This window comes from Scardinius erythrophthalmus (genome assembly GCF_964197995.2).
Source record: "Scardinius erythrophthalmus genome assembly, chromosome: 6".
In the NCBI taxonomy this organism is placed as follows: Eukaryota; Metazoa; Chordata; class Actinopteri; order Cypriniformes; family Leuciscidae; genus Scardinius; species Scardinius erythrophthalmus.
Genome location: NC_138226.1, coordinates 10,843,405 through 10,863,469, shown reverse-complemented (window position 1 = coordinate 10,863,469; position 20,065 = coordinate 10,843,405). Strand labels below are relative to the sequence as shown.

The 20,065-nt window shown below is 38.3% G+C and overlaps 1 protein-coding gene across 5 annotated transcripts in view; it reads left to right on the top strand.

Annotated features, from left to right (window-relative positions):
• Positions 1–20,065, top strand: part of map2 (microtubule-associated protein 2) — a 116,673-nt gene that overhangs the window by 44,687 nt on the left and 51,921 nt on the right. For all 5 annotated transcript variants that reach the window (XM_081369396.1, XM_081369395.1, XM_081369394.1 and 2 more), the window contains exon 3: positions 3,945–4,034. The gene's annotated coding sequence lies outside the window, so the exon portion shown is untranslated. The remainder of the gene's footprint in view (positions 1–3,944; positions 4,035–20,065) is intronic.

The following is a 20,065-nucleotide window of genomic DNA, read 5'->3' as shown; positions in this document are numbered from 1 at the left end:
ATTAAAGTTTGCTGATAGTGGGTTGGATGACTTAACTCTAGAGGGAAGAGGTATTTAAAGTCAACATGTAATCAAAATTGACTTATTTATTTTCTTGATGCACACATTCCTGGTCTACTTGTGCATGTTTTTCTGGATTAAAAAAAGTGTAATCCTTTGTATTACTTGCTCTGCCTTCTAAACAACTTTGCTTTTCAGATTGTCATAAATCCCTCTTTCTTTTCAACCCCTACCCTCCAACTTCATAGACATTAGGCAGGTTAAGTAATAGACACCATAGACACCATATTGAATTTAATGCAGATGAAAATGAGACTGTGAGTGATAGATGAACAGTCTTTTTTACAAGGCCATTCGTTGTATAAAGACCCCCCCTCCCCTACCATTTTAGAAATATGTTGTAATACAGAATAAAAATATCCTTTGAATTATAAAATATAATGTATGTTTTCCCAAGGCAGAGGAAGATGTTCTCGCAGTCAGGAAAATGAAAGGCAGATGAGCACTATAGATCTAGAAGTTTTTTACCTCAAAGTTGTTGAACTCTTCAGAGACTCTTCTCTCTGCTATCAAGCCATTTTAGTTCTAAACTATTGTGGTTTCATGGAAATGCACATTCTGGAGTGCATAAAGCCCGTCTGTTGGCCGTGTAGTGTTCATAGACCACAGTGCTGGGGTGAGATAGCAGTTCAGCAGAAGCATATTTATGCCATCTGCCATTCTTCCTGCTTTAAACATGCAGATCTGCTCTGAACATTCAGCCATACAGCAGCTCTGCTGTCATGTGTCTATTTTTCACTCTGGCTTCTGCCTTTTTCAGGTTTTTGAATAATGTGCTTGATTTGGAGTTTCTCCAAGTTAACGCAGTTCTTTTTTTCCCCTCTCTTTCTCTTTTTGAGTTGTGTAGTCAGTGAGTTTATTTGAGGGAGGCACAGGGCTAATTTAGACACTGCTCGCTCTGAAAATCACATAATGACATCCTGAAAAGAAAGCGAGATGGCCACACCAGAGCCTGCGGTTAACACAGATCTTTTCCAGACAGCACTGGGCCCATCCTCCCCCCTCTCGCTGTCCTCCCCTGCCTGTACTGCCTAGTGTTCAGGGTCCAAAATGTACACTCACTAAGTGCCAATATGATTTGGCTTTGGTGAGTAAATAAAACTGGCCGGTAATTTTAGGAAGGAACTGCAGCGTAATAAATTCAATGCAAATCATCTTAATGAGTTTAAAAAAACAAAACATTTTTAACCATCCTATAGTTGTGTGATGTAAGGTACAATATACATTGAGAATACAGTATATATTTAATTAAATTATTTCATTTTTTGTCCTAATTGATCTGGCTTTTTGCTTTGTTAAATTGATCTTGTTTTAGGGATATTTGTCTGGAAAACATGACAAAAATAGTGATTTAAAAGTGATTTATTATATTTATATATAGTTTTGTAATTTATACATATATGATTTTTTTTTTAATATAGATAAAATAATGCACATTTTAGTTACCAATGCCATTATAGTGTGGAATAGAGTACTTTTTTATAACTTTGTTAGTATGTAGGCCTACTTGTGTGTTTTCAGTGTGTATGCATGACAGTTGTTTGCTTCTGTGTGTTGGTGTGTGTTAAGGACGCATTAAATCCCATCTGCTGCAGCAGTACAGTGTGTCAGTTTGCTGCTTCTGGGACTCGTGTGGGGCTCTCTATGCCTGCGAGGGTGGTATTATTCTGTCTTGTTGTAGTTCTCAGTGTGAACATGCCGCAAAGGGCCCTCATGTTCATGCAGTGTGAGTCACTGTGTGGAGCGCTTGCATATTATCTGGTGGCAGAGAGGAAAACGCTACATTTTCACGTCAGATTCCCTGAAGCGCAAGTAGGGAGTCGGAGCTCTGCTGCTCATTTCTGAACAAGAACACCAGAACAAGATACATAATGTAGATAGATTTAGACCTGCTATTTGTATTATTTTGCAAAGTTATTGAACATTTTTAGATGCATTTCCCAGCGATGATATTATTTTTAACCCTGAAAAGCCATTCTTTTGTTTTAAATTCTCCTTTTGTGGTCCATAAAAGAAAGAAGGGCATATGACATTAGAACATCACCAGGGTGAGTAAATGATGACTCAATTTTTGTTTAGGGTGAACTATCCCTTTAATACTTTCCCTTTAAAACTAGTCTGCCAGAATGTCTGCTATTCTGATATTGATTACACACCATGTTAACACTGCAGTACTGTTGTATAGGGGATAACAGATAGAGGATAAACACACCAGTAAACCATTAAATATGTCCATCTTTTCATTTCAGATTTTTCTAGGTTATTACTGGCACTCTTTATAACTCTATCATTCACACAAACAGTCCCAAAAGCTGAAGGGAATATAGAGTTGTTCAGGTTTATCTGGAACCAAAGCTACAGTCATGAGTACATTATTCTCCATAATAAAGACTTGTTGAAGCGGCTATGAATGGAGTTGAGCAGAGGTGACTATTGTGTCAGAGCTGCTGTCATACACTGATAACTAGAGCTCTTTATTTAGTTCAGGCCTGTGGAGATGTTCTCTTGTGCCTCCATCAGAGACTTGTTTGCCCACGAATGGCTGACAGAATGATGCAGTGAAAATCTATGTCAGGCTTTCTTTATGTCCATGGAGTGTGTGAAGGAGATAAATGGTCTGTTTCAAAACATATTGAGGTGCCTTGCTGTTTACAGTCTATAAAGGCAACTTCTAAGGCATCTTAAATATAAATGTGACTAATTTGGACAGCTCTACATAGGCTTCAATTTGCTGTGTCATCAAACAGCACTCCTTACAATTGATTTCAATAGAATTTGGTGTTAGCATGTGCTAAGCTAATGACGTTTATACTCAGAAAATACAAATATTGGGTAAAATACATTTTTATTTAGATTAAACTTATTTCTTGGAATATTTAATTTACTTTTTACTTTATTTATTTGTTTGTTTGTTTAATTAGGGCAACTTACAATAGATAGAGTAAATCTCAATGAGAAAAGATACAGACCATATGCCTGAAGCTTTCCAAAACCCTGGTCCTAAAAGATTAGTACACATAGTGTACGAACATGAGAAATTTTTGAACTTATTTAGTCTTTCTTTCCGCTTATCGTTCTGCATTGAGGGTTTGTCTTCTCTGTGAAGTGGCGTTCAAAAGTTTGGGGTCAGAAAGTTATTTTTTAAATGGATGCAGCAATATGAAAATTTTGCCCGGTACGATAACCGCTAAACGATAATTCTTTATATTTGAAAGCCGATAACCCATATATTGGCTGATAAATCCAAATTTTTCATACTTTTTGAGAGCCGGATTACAAAAAAATTTAATAAATTGATCCAAAATGACAGTAAATACACTCAGATACTTCAAAAGATGTCAAATAAATTATCTTCTTTTGAAATTTCTATTAATCGAACAATCCAGAAAATGTTTTTTCAACATCAATAAGAATAAGAAATGTTTCTTGAGTATCAGATCAGCATATTAGAATGATTTCTAAAGGGTCACGTGACACTGAAGACTGAAGTAATGGTAGCTGCAAATTTAAAGCATAATAAGCCTTCATGTCGGTAGCCTAACGTACTGCCTGTGTTTGCAAAGTGAGAAAATTAAGGGTTTTGCAGTCTATATAGGTGTGCCATTCAGTACTAAATGTGTGTGCTGTAGTGAAGGTCTGTCTCTTTGGTGTGTCCAGGTGTGTGTGTGTGTCGTAGACAATTGTACGCTGATTGCCTATTGCTTTAATGCGATCTCATTAAAGAACTAATGAGCTCATTCTGTGTGTTAGCAACACATACTCCCATGTGTTCTTCCTCCCAAATTTCTACAGATATTTTCTTTATCAGTAACAGCCTTAAAACATTCACTTAATATATGTATATGTTTTGCAGCTAACAGTGTTTCCTCATGATCTGTTTGCAGGTGTTTATCACACTGAGAGACTCTTCCAGGCCCTGAAGCCTCCTCCTAAGTACGCCACCAATCATCACTGGAGTACCACCACCTAGACAGGTACCAGCCAATCCCTGCAGCACATCTCTCTCACGACCAACACAGCAGACCTTATTACGACTCCGCACGCATTGCAGTAACATGTCTTATGCAGCGCCTCTGATCTTTTATACTGTACATATTTTCATACATATAAAAATGTCTTTCTTCTGCTAAACACAAAGGAAGATATTTTGAAGAAAAAAAAGAAAGAAAAAAAACTCATACAGGTTTGAAACAACTTGAGGGTGAGTAAATGATGAAAGAATTTTCATTTTAAAGTGAACTATTCCTTTAAGCCAAGTTAGTTCACTCGACGGCCATTTTGGCAATAGTCCCGGGCAGCTATTTTCTATGCAGTATAAATATATATTCTATGCAATATATAAAATTATAAAAGAGAACTCCTTCCCTTTTAGGCATTGTGGGTCAATTTTACATTTTTGCGTGCTTGTGATTTCAGACACACTAATTATTTTCTTACTTAATGTACGTATATAGCAGTTGGACCCTGTCCAAAATGCCGGCCTCAGTAACAAAATTCCACATTTTGGTGACATGATGCCACATAGGTGATAGTAGTCTGTGGTGAAGTGTGCTCCAGTGTGGCCTAAAGGGGGTGTTTGTGAGGACCCTTCTGAATAATACAGTGGCAAATGGGATATCCTACAGTCTTTTGGATCTCACAAACATGTTTTAGGGAAGGTCACAAGACCACAAGTATATTTCAGATGGGCTATTTGGGACAGTGCCCTAGTCTCAGAGTCAGGGTGCATTTTATCAGTCCGCTGGGAAACAGAGTCATGTTTACAAGTTCCCATGCTGATACAGTCTTATATCTGATTTCATAAGTGATTGATAGATTTACATGTTGGCCAGACAGCTTTATCCTGTCCAGTCTGAAGTCTAATTCACACTGCGCTAAGAAAATGATATTTTTGTTTGTTGGGTCAGTGTGAAGCAGCCTTAAAGGAATATTATGGGTTTAGTACAAGATAAATTGATAGTGCTTATTGCATAAGGTCGAGTAGAACAAAAATTTATATTGTCCCTCTTTTTCTTAAAAAAAGAGCAACATTCTGGGTTACACTAAAGCACTTACAATGGAAGTAAATGTTAATGTTTCAGTGTTATTTTACTATTATTTATATACTATTATAGTATTTATACGTTTTTCATCTAATATTCAAATATTTTTCATCTCTATTTCAATTAACAAAATAAATTGTAATAGTTTTAGTTAACAATAACAGTATAACCACAAGATGTTAAGAATATGCATGTACTTGACTTTTTCCTTATAAAATCATATTATATAGTTTCTTCATTGCCATGACCACATAAACTTTAAACTTTAAAACAACTGTAGAAATGACAATAACAACTTTACAGCTCAAGTATTACACACATTTCAACCGAAGGAGTGCTTGTATAAAAATGACAAGCTTCACATTTCTGTATTTAAATCCTCTAAAAATGTACCCCATTCACCTGTTTTTGCAGTAATCAACATTGTATCAAGAATGCTGTTGATTGTATTGAACCTGAAATATTCCTTTAAGTGAGCTTCTGCTGTGTAGAATAGACTATGCTTATCAAATGTCTGGCTATTCAAAACTGCCCAAGATCCACATCCAAGAACCTTGTAGCCCTGAATTGTAATACAGTGGTATAATAGTTACAGTTGTAGATAGAGGTGGAGGGAATGTTTCCAGTACACAGGATCTGTGAGTGGGTTGAGCGGGAGGCAGAGAGCCCTTCAAGCTGCTGATGAGCGTGACGCACACCCGCAAAATACCAAAACAAAAGACAGTTAATAAGCAGTGCTTTGCTTTTCTCTCTGCTTCTGTTTTCATACGAAGCTGCAGCAGAAGGGCTTTTCATTAGCCTTCCTCTCTTTGCTATTGAATGCACATCGGGCCCTCTGAGAGCCGGAAAAACTCTAAGGCTCTTCCAATCTAATGAATGTTTACATGTTCATGTTGATAGGTAGGAAGTGGCTTGGCGGGTCGATGTTCCCATGTGTGGACGCCCACACAGAGACGTGTGAAAGAGATTTTTTTTTTTTTTTTTTACTGGAACACGTGCAGCTGTTGGTTTTATAGATGTTTGCACATACGTGTCTGAGTGTTAATAAACGTGCATGCTCATTTACAAAATGCATGTGACCAATCTTCGCCAATAAAAAAAGATTAGCAAGAGGCTAATCTTGTAATTTTTTGGATTAAGCCAACAGTTTCTTTTTATGAGTCAACGCTGAGTCACTCATTAAATGATATTCAAGCGATTGTATTGTACTTTGTGAATGAAAATTTGAAACTAATTTGGCATCTATACACAACACAATTTAATAACTCTTCTCCCTTTCTCCATTTTCGCTAGCGTATAACCCTCACCGCCGCACTAGCATCCATATTAAGCCTGTAGGAAGTGCAGAGCAGTGAATGGTGTCACGACCACACTTATGCAAGCTTGTTTTTAACAGGTTTCACAGCAGATGTGTAATCTAGCCTGAAGGCTTTAATTGCATGTGTAAGATGCTGCAGAAGTATCATTTGTATCGCAGATTCCAATAGTCCCACTGTGAATTTTTTAACTACTCGAGCTCCCGCAGCAAACAATAATGATTTAAAAATTAGAGGAAAGCCAGAGGGAAAACAAAATAATGAGACGCAGATAGACACTTGTCATTCTCTTGTGATGAGTCTTATGCAAGTTAATGAGATGAGTGATGTTACTGTTGCTTGTCAAAAAATCCCAAAGGAATGTGCAGAATTTCTAATGGAAATCTAAAGCAGGAATATATATAATATTTATTATCCTGGACAATATATAATATATATAAATTCTGGACAAATATAATCTATGATCCCCGCATACTTTTACAACTTTTTGAGTGAAATGTGTAAGCTAAAAGTTTACTTGAGAACTTTTTGATCTTAATGCGTCTCAGTGGTCTTTTTGAACTTGACTATTTGCTATTATTTATGCAACTTACAGTATTATCATTAACCAGCATTAAATGAGTGTTACTTATTGACTAGATTTTTAGAAAGGGTTACAACAGTACTATAAAACGATGCCAAAAATTCCACCTGTACAGCCTAGATGATGCTAGCTAACATGAAAAGATGTTTAAGAGGTGAAAAAAAAAGAAAGAAATTCTTTAGAATAACATGCACAATGAAATGTGTGTTTGACTTTGATTGATTATGGTGACTGGGATTGTTCATTCTGGATTCTGATCATAGGTGATTTTTTTTTTTTTTTTTTTAGTTTAGCTTCAGTTAACACTACCGTTTAAAAGCTTGGGATCAGTACGTTTTTTTTTTTTTTTAAGAATTAAAACGTTTCTCAGCAAGGATGCATTAAATTGATCAAAAGTAAAAAAGTAAAATAAATGCTGTTCTTTTGAACTTCCCATTTATCAAATAATCCTGAGAGAAAAAATAATGGTTTCCACAAAAAATATTAAGCAGCACAACTATTTTCAACATTGATAATAATAAGAAATGTTTCTTGAGCCCTAAAGCAGCATATTATAATGACTTCTGGAGGATCATGTGACACTGAAGACTGGAGTAATGATGCTGAAAATTCAGCTTTGCCATCACAGGAATAAATAACATTTTAAAATATATTAAAATAGAAAACAGCTATTTTAATTTGAAATAATATTTCACAATAATATTATTTTTTACTGTAAAAAATCCAGCCCCAAATGGTACTGCATTTCTTGTAATATTTAATTCATTTATTTGTTTGTTTGTTTAATTAGGGGAACTTACAAGAGATATAGTAAGTCTCAATCAGAAAATATACAGACCATAATATACAGACCATATGCCCGAATCTTTCAAAAACCCTGGTCCTAAAAGACTGACAAACCCTCTCCACATAGTGTACAAACATGAGAAATGTTTGACAGGATACTGAATGCCCAGCTTGATAGCTTGAATTTCTCACAGATACTGAGACAGTCTTAAATGAATAATTCAAGAGGAAATGGTACTTCAGCTGTGTTTCAATAGAAGATGATGTCCACTCCTCTTTGGCTGACAGGCTGACTCTTTATCTAAATCAAAGCTACAGGTTTATGCTAACCTCTTTCTGTAGCAAATAAAAAGGCCCATAAAACACCTGCATCTGTGTCTTCGTTTTGCAGCACTGTACTGTAACAAAGACAGTTCTCAGTCTACATCTAACATAGTCCAGTTGCAGTTCTATCTTCCTTCTGGCATGTGTGTATGTGTGAGCCGAGAGCTCTGCAATGGGGCTGCAGGGGAGTGAGCCAGGTCTCCGTGCGGAGAGAGGAAGAGTGGGGGAAGGAATGAAGGATAGTACCTATTTAACCTGCAGTTAACAGCAACTGCCAGCATACTCTTATGTATATTACTTTCAATGTGTAGAAGTTCTCCAGTGCTTGTCTTGGCAAGCTGAGTGTTTTTAAACACGTGAGCTGGAATTTGGCAAAAACTCATGCATAATCAGCGATGCATCTGACTGACAGTTTGACTTTTTGAATTGGTGATATGCACTTTACGGAAAAAAGTGTGACACTTAAGGTATAACAGTACTGCACTGGAACAAAACCCTCCAATGGTACCCTTGTGTGCATTATCTACTACTATATGGTGCATACTTGTACCTTAAAGGGTCACTTCCCTCAAAAATGAAAATTTTATAGTAATTTATTTACTATCATGTCGTTCCGAACATGTATGACTTTGTTTCCTCTGCGGAACCTTTTTTTCTTTCTTCCAAAGAACCTTTCAGTGAACAGTTATTAAAATAATTTTAAAGAATTTTTCTTAGTGTGAAGAACATAATGAATAGTCTGAAGAAACTTTTTGTATTATAAAGTACCTTTTGTGCAATGAAAAGGTTCCGTGGATGTTATAGGTTCTTCTTGGAACCATACACTGTTAGAAAAATCTGTAGAAATTACAGTATTACTGGCAGCTACTTGCCAGTAACTTACTGTAGATTTAAATTGATGTTATTTGCTGGCAACAATTTGTTCAAAATTAAATGAACATTAAACATTAGCAAGTCTTTATCTTTACAGAATAAAACTAAAATAACATCCTCACGCAAAGCATTCCGGGAACCAAAATCTGAAGGAAAAAAACAGAAAAAGGTTGATGAAGATTTCTGGTTCCCAGAATGCTTTGCATTAGATTGTTATTTTATAATTTTATTCTTTAAAGACAAAGACTTGTTAATGTTTAATGTTCATTTAACTTTGAACAAACTGTTGCCAGTAAATAACATAAATTTAAATCTACAGTAAGTTACTGGCAAATAGCTGCAAAACTACAGCAAATTTTTTACAGTGTAGATAAAACCTGTATTTTTAAGAGTGTAGGAATTGGTGAATGTATTACATGCATTTCCATATGGATTTTATCTCCATTTGAATTCTACTGAGTTTTTGCTTGTGTATTTGTTATGTGCTTGAAGTGCTTTGAAATGATGTACAAAAGGGTTTAAACAAGGGTTTAAGTGAGGATTTCTACTGTCATGTGGGTTTGGAATTAATGTTCATCCAGACGCAATTTCCTTTTTCGTTTATTCAAATACTGTTTACTGTCAGCACATGCCACATTCCAAGGATTAATCCCAGCCGCCGTGGTGTGCCTGTTCAAATTTGGGTTTATTTTGAGTTATTTTGAACTTTCAGAATAGAAAAGTTGAAGTCTTTGAATGTCAATGCAAATGTTCTTCTTCTTCTTGGGCAATTTAATGCCATACCCAGTGGGGAGTTCTGACAGCATGATCAAAATCCCAAACAAAACAGTTTGGGGCTTTGACTTCACAGCTTCACAGACACCCCTAAAGGTTGCAGGGTTTGGATAGGGTGCACATATCACACTATCTGCTCAGGGACGTGCGAGTGCCAGGGGCTTCGATGTCTGCCAACTGGCTCTAGTTCACCCAGGGAGAGTTTGAGATTTTTTTCCTGCTTCCCTTTCTGGGAAAAAGAAGGTCAGAGCTGTCACTTCCATCTGGGTTGAAAGAAATGGCTCGTCTGACTGCCATCCTCTCTCAGCCAATTAGAGCGTGCTCCTAAGCGCCACACTTCGTCCACCAATCGCAGCTGGGAATGCATGGAGGGCATTGGGTTTAGTTTTGGCATAGCACCAGCTACAGGCAGATTATCATCTACAAGTTTGTCTTCTCTTTATTTACTCTGACAACTACATCAGCGGGTGCAGGGCCGTGCACAGACCTTTTGAGGGGCATGTGTTGAAACTGAAAAAGGACACACCCCTCCTTTTTTTATATATATATATTTTTTATATTAAGATTATTTAATAAGCCTATACATAAAAGGAAGAAATGGTCTGATTTTCATAACAACTTCAATAACAAAATAATAGTCTCAAAAGCTTTAGATTTATTCACTATTAATAACAAACATAAAATTAATATAGATAATATAGATATACAGGGTTTCAGGGCTTCTTTAGCCCTAAAGGACTAAAGCCCTAAAGCCCTAAAAAAAACATGTTTTATACATGTGAAGACGAGCGGAGAGTATAGAATACTGTAGATTAAAAAAATAGCTAGATAGCGAATACGTGCATATTAACAGCCTTGAATTAACCATAATTTAATATTATTACTATAACATGATTAAATGTTAATACATTAAGTGTATCAGCAATCATAAATCCAAGAAGAAATTTCTTAGAAATATGTGACGAGGATCACTCAGTCGCTTTGTGTAAGTTCCAGTACGAAACCGCGCCGGCGGCATCACATTACATTTTCATCAACAGTTTATAAACTTTGTTGTAGCTATATGGGTGCTCAGTTTTTCCTGTTGTAAAATACATTTGGCCAAAATCTCATTTTCTAAAAGATGAAATGCTACTCTATGCACAGGTTATTTAAGTGCAGGCTATGTATTGGTTATGACCAGATGGCAAATGCTAAACCTCTCTCTCAGGTCCCATGTCTCAGTCAGACATCAAATAAATCAAATATGAGCCTTTATAGACATAGTGTTTAGTACTTATTCAAACAACAAGATCTTTGTTTACCCTTGCTACACTTCGTTCAGCTGCTGTCTGCTGTGCGGCTGCTGCGGAACTTCAGTTCATTCAGTCAATATAGATTGGGCGGAGTTATCAGGTTTACTGACAGTTTGAGGATCGAACAAGATTTACACAAGCTCTTTTTAAGAACTTTCATTGCCTAAATATTTGTAAAACAGTGTATTTTTCCTCAATTTCTGAAATTTGCCCAATAGTCAAATTTGATCCCATAGATTCTTGCCAGTTTGTTTAATTTCCACAAAATAGCTAAAAAGCAGTTGTTGACTGGTCTAGGTTCATACTGAAAAGCAAGAAGTGCTTTTAAAGAAAGTGGATGTTAAAACTGTGGCTGTGGATGTGTTTTTGATATCCTGTCAGTTCTTTTTGTTCTTATTTTAGAAGGAACATTTGGTTTGGGGGTCATCTGAGGACAGGGTAACAGCTTGCCCTGTTCTTGACTTAATCTCTATGCTGGGGACCAGGAGGCAGGTTGGCTTCCTGTGGTGCTGATTTCCCAGAATGCACCACAGAGCCCGCACTGAGGGATGTGTGATGATCAACCCAGTTTCTGCAGGAGTTCTCTTTCATGCATTAGCCCGGCAGGCCAAGAATGAGGAGTGTTCTCTGGCCCTTTATGCACTCTGTCCTCTCATGGATGTCCATTTCATCAGCATCCGCCCGTGTGCAGGAAGAGCCCCTGCAGTGCCACAGCAGCTGAGAGTAAATTGGAATAAGCAGAAAGTCATAAACAGATGCTTATGATGTTCTTTTCTCAATCCCAGCTCAGATTTTACGGATAACAGATTTGTGGAGAATAAACAAATGAGACATATGGCTCTATTTTGATCTGAATTGTGAAATCAGATAAGATGTATGAGTTTAGTTATGTTAAGATGAGCGTACTTTTTTATTAAAGGTGCAGTATGTAATATTGACAGCTAGCGGCTGAAATTGGTACTGCAGTCCAAATTCAAAATATCGGACTCAGCGCTTATACGGGTTGCCAGTTTGAGGACATGCCTTACACTGTACGTTGATGAGTTGATTTATCAGTATTTTAATATGCCTCTGGTCATAGAGCTTTTTAGATGGATGCAGAGACTTTTTAGGTCAACATAAAATGCACATTTCAAAGTAGAATAATTGGTTGTTGCATTGTTTTTCTGTGAAACACGTTTGTGAACTTAGCATGCTTCCTAGATATCTACAAAAATAAATGCAAAACTTATTTTTATGCTTTAGCGCAGTCAAAAAAATTACATATTTGCCAATAAAGTCAGGATAAAGCATAATACATTTAGCTTCTAAAGCTGAAATCAGGCTAGAGACAAAATTATTTGAGGTCGGTCTTGCCAATTTTGTAGGTTAACCTTTAAGTTAGCGTCATCCTGGTTCCATCGATAAAAACCCAATAGGATTTTTCCATTGACTTTTGGATTAGATGTGTAAATCTATGTAAATTCGCCGCAACACAGGCTCATTAGAAAAACATTCCTGTGGCAACATTTTTGCAAAACACAAAATACGTACTAATACGTATCACTGCAGTTTCTAAAAGAAATGAACACTATAGGCAGTAAAACAGCAAGCACTTTTAATCGTTTTCACACACATTTATGATTACAGGGCAGATAATGGATTAATAAAGACTTATTAAAGGGGTAAAACAACACCCTTTTTACCTCCTCAAAAACAGCTCTGTTCACAGCAACCCGTTTCGGTGCATGTCTCTTTAAATGATAATGAGCAACTGCTCACCCCACCCCTCTCTTCCGTGGGGCGTGTTGACACAAGACAGGTAAAGTGCTGCCTTGGCAGACAGTATACAAATGGCTGAGGGCAGAAATATGCTAATACGGGACAGTCCGTCAGTGGTCGTGGGCGGATCATCAGCAATATGACATCATATTGCTCAGAAAATCCAAAACGACTTGATTATTGAGAGTTTAGGCTTTTTGAGGATAAAAAAAAGGAGTGAATGGATTTTTTTCATTGAATGGTGGTTATCCACACACTGCAAAGACACATTTATATGCAAACACCATATGAAAGCGAATTTTGCATCCGATGACCCCTTCAAGATTAAAAAAAAAGTTTTCACGCAGCTCCTTGCACAATTATGACCTCAAAACACTTTTTTACCATAGTGCATGATTTGTAAGCGAATATATTTTGGAGTTTGCATTACTTAACCAGCTCCATATGTTCAGTTTTACTGACTTATTAAGCTTGCTCAGTAGCTCGCGGAGAGCTCGGGTACAAACCCCGTGAAAGACGAGTAACAATAAAAGAGCTCAAAATTAAAAATCAAGGTGAAATGTCATGGTTTCGATTACATTTTTACAAAATATATGTCAACCCTGTAGCACTCTATAAGCAATTTGACAATGCTTTTAGCAAAAAGACTAAGACAATTGGCTCTTGAACTTAAAGGCGTGACCACCTTTCTTCCAGCTCAGTTTCTCTGCATTTTTCCTCTGATTTAGTATGTTTCCTACTCTAGCTTTCTATTAAACCTGGCATTGTATAGGCTACTGGGAATATTGTTGGCTCTGTGATGAATTGCTTTTGGAAGTTGCTTTGGATAAAAGCATATGCTAAATGCATAAATGTAAGTGTTTTGCTGAATTGAACGATTTCACCCCTTAATTTTTATACAAGTGACCCATTTGCTCCTCTTTATACAGTCTTTGGCTTTTTGTTTGGGGAGAAGTACTCTAGCATCTTTCACTGGTAGGTCAGGTTTTTGGGCTGGCCTCATGTCTGGTATACTCCACGGTATCCAGCATATGTCCTGTAGATCAAGATCATCAGAAGCCTGGCGCTCAGACCTGGTACTATACCACACCTGCTGTCGCTGCGGTCTATTCCCTCATGCTTAATTAGTGTTATTATCATTTCTGTCCACCAGAGTGTGCTGTTTTTCAGATAAATATTTCACTCTGATGCTGATACTGTAATTTTATCAGTTTATGTCTTGTTTGTTACAGTGAGACTGAGTGCAAAATTGTGTATTTGTAAGTGCACAAAGTAAGTCTTCCTAAAGGCTTGATGCTTGTCCAAATGTGACCTTGATCATGCACAGACTGTGAAGTGAGAGAGAAAGTGAGACAGTGACAATGAGTCAACATGATTTTATGGGAAGTTCTTTCTCTAAATCTGAACATTGCCAAATAAACAGAGAGTCCCCGTCAGTCCCCAATAAATAACTAGTCTCTGAGCCAGAGGTCTTCAGCTGTGGCGAATGTCCTTGTCTCTCTGCCACGCTGGATAGACTTTCACAGATACAGTGATTTGCAGCGACAAAGTGGCCCAATGTCATTTTCAGTGAGAGTTTGTGATCTGAGACGACATGACCAACATGCGGTTGAGAAAAGTTCAAACTTTATGTAAATGACCAGGGATGTAATGTGGTAGCTACCAATGAAAGTGAAGACAAAGGAAGGCACACGTTAATAATACTGGCACAAAACTATCCGTCCGTCCGTCCGTCCGTCCGTCCATCCATCCATCCATCCATCCATCCATCCATCCATCCATCCATCCATCCACAATACATCTGCAGATTTATTAATCTTGGTTAATGTTTATTTCTATATATACTAATGTATTTTTAACATTTTGCATAAATGACCTAATGCATTTACTAATGCTACTTAAATGAGCTTTATTGTAAATATTATATATTTATTTTTCTTAGTGAAGCTGTCCTGTGCCAAAGTCATCTCCTCAAAGCATGTTGTGGTTGGTTGCCAGGGTGTTGCTGTGTGGTTGCTAAGGTGTTCTAAGTGGTTGCTATTTTGCTTACTGTCTCAAGTCAAAAGAGTCCACCCTGCTGTCCTCTATTATTTTGGCCAGCACCATACTTGACAGTTTGAGCTACAGGCGCACTTATACATGCTGTGTGTTTTCAAGCATTCAGGAGTCTCTCTCCATAGTTTTCTGTAATTTTTTTCAAACTTTGTGAAACAGTTTTCATCTCCACATATTTGAAACTCTTTTGGTGTAGAGTACCAGTGGGAGCGCTGCATTAGATTGCATTTTTTAGTCTAGGTTTAATGCTTTCCCATGATTCCCCAGTTAATCAAGATCTCAGCGGGTTTCCGTCATGACTGCGGCACCACTGATATTCAACAAGCGATCAGACCGTAATCTCAGTGTATCTGGCCTTCAGCAGCCAAGGCTTGCTGTTCGTTGATTAGAAATTCAGCATATATGACACTGATGATATGGCTGAGTGACTTTTTGAGACTGCCCTTGGCCATTGCAGTTGGTTTTACAAGTTAATTTAAGCTTCATATCTTGAGATTTAATGTCTCTAGACTGCAAAGGTGAATGTGATTTTGCCAATACAGACATGTTCCTGGATCAACATTCCAATCAACCAATCAGTTTGAGGGACAAGTTTACAGTTTATGTCAAGTTTAGGCTTACAGCCAGGGTTAGGTGCTTCTACATCAGTGTTATTCACTTATCATTTCCCTCTGATTTTAAGGATACGTTATGGGTAGGGTTAGGTTAAGGGGTGGGGATAGGGTTAGGAGGGAAATATTTGAACAGGAATGTTTTTCTGTCATGACAACTCTTGGTGAGATTGGCATGGTAATGGTAATGGATATGGCAAAGTAAATGTATTTGGTCTTGGCGGAATTGGCGCTGCTGCAGAGCAGTACCGAGACTTGCTATTGCAAAAACATTCACAGACATTGCTGTGAGCATGTAAGACATGCTGCTGCTGCACATGTTACATACATGAAATAACCCCCTGTTGCAGATCTATACAGGTGGAGCTGGGGAAGGTGGGGGGGTTTGTAAAGCACACTGCAACACCACCGGTATTTGAATGTTGAGCCGCAGCTCATTGGCCACTGATGCAAAAGCAACCAATCAGCTGCACTATGTAGATGACGATGCAATCGCTACCAAATTGAGGATCTATCAGCCTGCACCATCTAGAGTTTAATGCCAGAACTTGGTATTTCCAGGGTCGACAAAATAATTAATCCAGGAACATGTCTGTCTGTGTCTTGGCAAAATCAATTTTTGAGTGTACTGAATACAACACATAATCTCTTTCTTATTCTAACCATCTATCTCTGAAATAAGGTGCTGTGATGTAACTACTATCTCTGTGACGGCCCTGAGCTCTGTAAATAGACAAAAAGAACAAGGTGGAAGTTCAGAAAACAGCAAAATTCACAGCACCTTTAATAAATACAGAGCATACACAAACTAGATTCATTTAATTTAAAATAGATTTATTTATTTTATTTATTTGTATATATTTATTTTATTTTATTTTATTTATCAATTTTTATTTTTATTTTACATTTTATGTTTTTATTTTTGTCATTGCATATAACTAGGGTCCCTCTTTCAATGTATGTCTTTGTTTTTTGTTTTAGTTTTTTGTTCATTTAGTGGTCCAACAGGTGAATATTGCAATTGTCTGATTTCATATATACAGCACTCCCCTCTTCTTCAAACCACATCGTTTAAAGGGATACTTCAGGATTTAGCATTAAGCTTTGTATTAGTAGAAAACCTGTAGTATTTTCAAATTACCGTGCTTTCCACCCTCATATCCCCCTGAGACGAGAGATTTATGTATTTTTTGGCCAGAGGCTAAAGACTACAGCCAGTAGTAGGGGCTGTCTCGCATGTTTTCAACCCGCCCATAGGAGGAGTATAGTGTCAGCCGTCTTTCTTTAGAAGCTAAGCTAGCAGGCTCTTGTTCTGTGGAGAAAGCCGAGTAGTAAGAGAAAGCTGAGTAAAAGGGGTTACCATCCTCTTTTTCCCGGACATGTCCTGCTGTCGAGATCGTCCAAAATGTCCGGGATTCGGCTTTTGCGTTCTGCAGTCGCCATTCATTGTTTACATGCACACCTTTTGTTTCAGTCTAACTGAATTCATTCTGATCGGTGAATCTGAATGTAGTGAACGCTAAAAAAGTGATCGGTTGATGTGCGTTTTAACATTGCTAAGAAAATTCCCGCTCCTCCGTGAGAGATACAAGACCGGTGCGTCTCAGTAATGACGCCACCGGCCTCGCGCCGTTCTCCCGCGGCCGTCAGTCTCGTCCTGCTCGCCACAGTAAACATAATGAATGGCGACTGTAGAACGCAAAAGCCGAATCCCGGACATTTTGGGCGATCTCGAAATCCCGGGCAAACTCGTCACGGAGACTCACTAGTAGCCTAGCCTTGTTGTTTTAAACTGCGCTCTCTTTCCGGTAGGCGTGACTTGGGAGTGGCCTCGTAGGGCAGCGAAGCAAGTGCATTCTGGGAGTTGTTGTCTTTCATCCACATAAGCCAAAAATACATTTTCTGGATTTTCTCAGTCTAGAAAGCTCCAAATTCAAAAATAATTTCACACTTCTTCTACATGACCTATTTTAAATACACATTCATCTTTCCAGAGGTGAAGTACCCCTTTAAAAGATGATTCATGTCTGTAGCACAAGGTCAAAATGCAATACTTATGGTTTGGCGATTTGTCCAAAGTGATGCTTGCCTTAGCAACATCACTAAATTAAAGTAACATAATACCTCATTTTGGATTACACAGCCGTTTCCTTCCACCAGGAATCACAGGAGTTTGCTGAGGAGTTACTTTGAGCAATCAGGCAGAAACTTTTCCTATAATCAACCAGTTGCAATAATCCTAAAAGCCTTGATAAAGACCCTCAGTAACACAGAGAGAGGGATTGAGATTGGAAGGAAGTGAGAGGGAAGGAGGGCATCCTCCCTCAAGGAGTTACTGTCAGTCAGAGAGAAGGAATGAGTCATGGCTGATCAAAGCCTCCATTAGCAGCGCAGACAGACTCTCCTCGTGCTGCTCAACAACCCCACAGAGCAATTAAGATATCATGAACATCTCTGGTGGCCCAAAGTCATCTGAAAATCCACTTCTGGGCAGAACCGAGAAAGAGAGGGAGTGGGGATGTCACGTTTTGGTTTTGTCATTGTCATTGTCATGTTTCTGTATCTTGTCATGTGATTCCCTGTTTGTCATGTGATCCTGCCATGTGTCTTGTCATTGGTTAATTGTCTGATCATTGTTCACAGGTGTCCCTTGTCTTGTCATGAACATGAACATACAAACAGTGGTCTACAGGAAACAATACTTGACCAAGACACATGGCAAACATGAGGGCTTAAATACACAGACTAATTACAAGACAAGGGACACCTGTGAACAATGATCAGACAATTAACCAATGACAAGACACATGGCAGGATCACATGACAAACAGGGAATATCATGACAAGACAAAGAAACATGACAATGAAAACCAAAACGTGACAGGACGAGAGAGAGGGCAGAGTTCGGACGCAAGCAGACACTTTAAATTAAGATTTACAAGCTACCACTGCACTCTAAAACTTTAGCTTTAATTGCTGACACACTGTGTGGCCTCTCTCGCCTTCTCTTTCTCATTCTTTCTTATTTATGGAGGGTAAATGCCCTTGTTTTGACATACATTGCATCTTCTTTGCCCATGTAACTTTCATAGCCGACAGGAGACGGTGACATTTGCTATTACCTACCCAATTCAGTGGAAACACATGTTCTGTCAAGTGTATCGTCAAAAAACAGGCTGCTCTTCCGTCCTTTACTCTCATTTTTCATATATGTTGTGACAGGTGAGATGTGAAGAAAGTGCACTTCACACTGACATGCTGCTGTCCTTTTTCAAAGAATCTGCTGTCAGATTGTGTGGTTTTCAATGTAGCACAAATTAAATCTGGCATCTACCAATGTTGTCTGGTCCTGTTTGCCACTTAACCATCGCCCATGTATAAAGAAAGACACTGACGTGCAACATTTAACATTTTACAGCATCATTACTCAAGTTTTCAGTCACATGATCCAAAACATGCTGATTTGCTGCTTAAGAAACGTCTCAGGTTACTTGCATAACCCTTGTTCTCTGAATAGGGAACGAGACGCTGCGTAGTGATGATGCAATGGGAACGCCCTCAGGGCGGTGCCGATTGTCTGAACCCGTATAGAATCACGCCAATTCATTGGTCTGATGGCGCGGGCGCCTCCTCAGTGGTGCTACGTCACTCACCCTTTATATAGTGAACGCGCCATCTGCTCCTCAAATTTTCCAACGATGAAGAAGAAGAAGCCCCTAGGTAGCAAGAGGAGTTTGGCAGCGAATGCAGTGTCTCGTTCCCTATTCAGAGAACATGGGTTACACGAGTAACCCGAGTTGTTCTCTTTCATAGGTTCACGCGACACTGCTTAGCGATGACGCAATGGGAACGATATACCACACACGCCAAGCTAAGCGCTGCCGGATCTGGCACAACAATGAACTTTTCAATAACTTTTTTTTTTTTTTGTCAGACCAGACTCAACTAGAACCTACTGTAGGCGACCAGTTCATACAGAAAGGACCTGGGAACCAGGGGCCGCATCTAAATCCAAGTTATAAAACCTAATAAAAGTATGCGGAGAGGACCAACCTGCCGCCACACAAAAATCCTCTAAAGGAACTCCCTTGAAAAGAGCCTGGGAGGACGCGATACTCCTAGAAGAGTGAGCTTTAACGCCCAGAGGTGAAGGAAGCTTCTGCACCTCATATGCCAGGGAAATTGCGTCTCTCACCCAGTGAGAGTTCCTGTGCTTAGAGGCGGCGAGCCCTCGGCGGCCAGCCCCAAAGCATCCAAACAACTGAGACGACTTGCGAGAGGTCCACGTATTCCTTTTAAAGCCCGAACAAGGCAAAGCAAATTATGCTTCTCCTCCTCAGCAGAGGAAAAAGGAGGAGGACAGAAAGAGTGAAGCATAAACACTTGGGCGTTCCCATTGCATCATCGCTACGCAGTGTCGAGTGAACCTATGAAAGAGAACATTTCTTATTATTATCAATGTTGAAAACACTTGTTCTGCTTAATAAAGATTATTATGAATTACTATGAATAGAAAGTTTAAAAGTAATCAAAACATTTTGTTACATTATAAAAGTCTTTACTGCACTTTAACGTCAATATAATA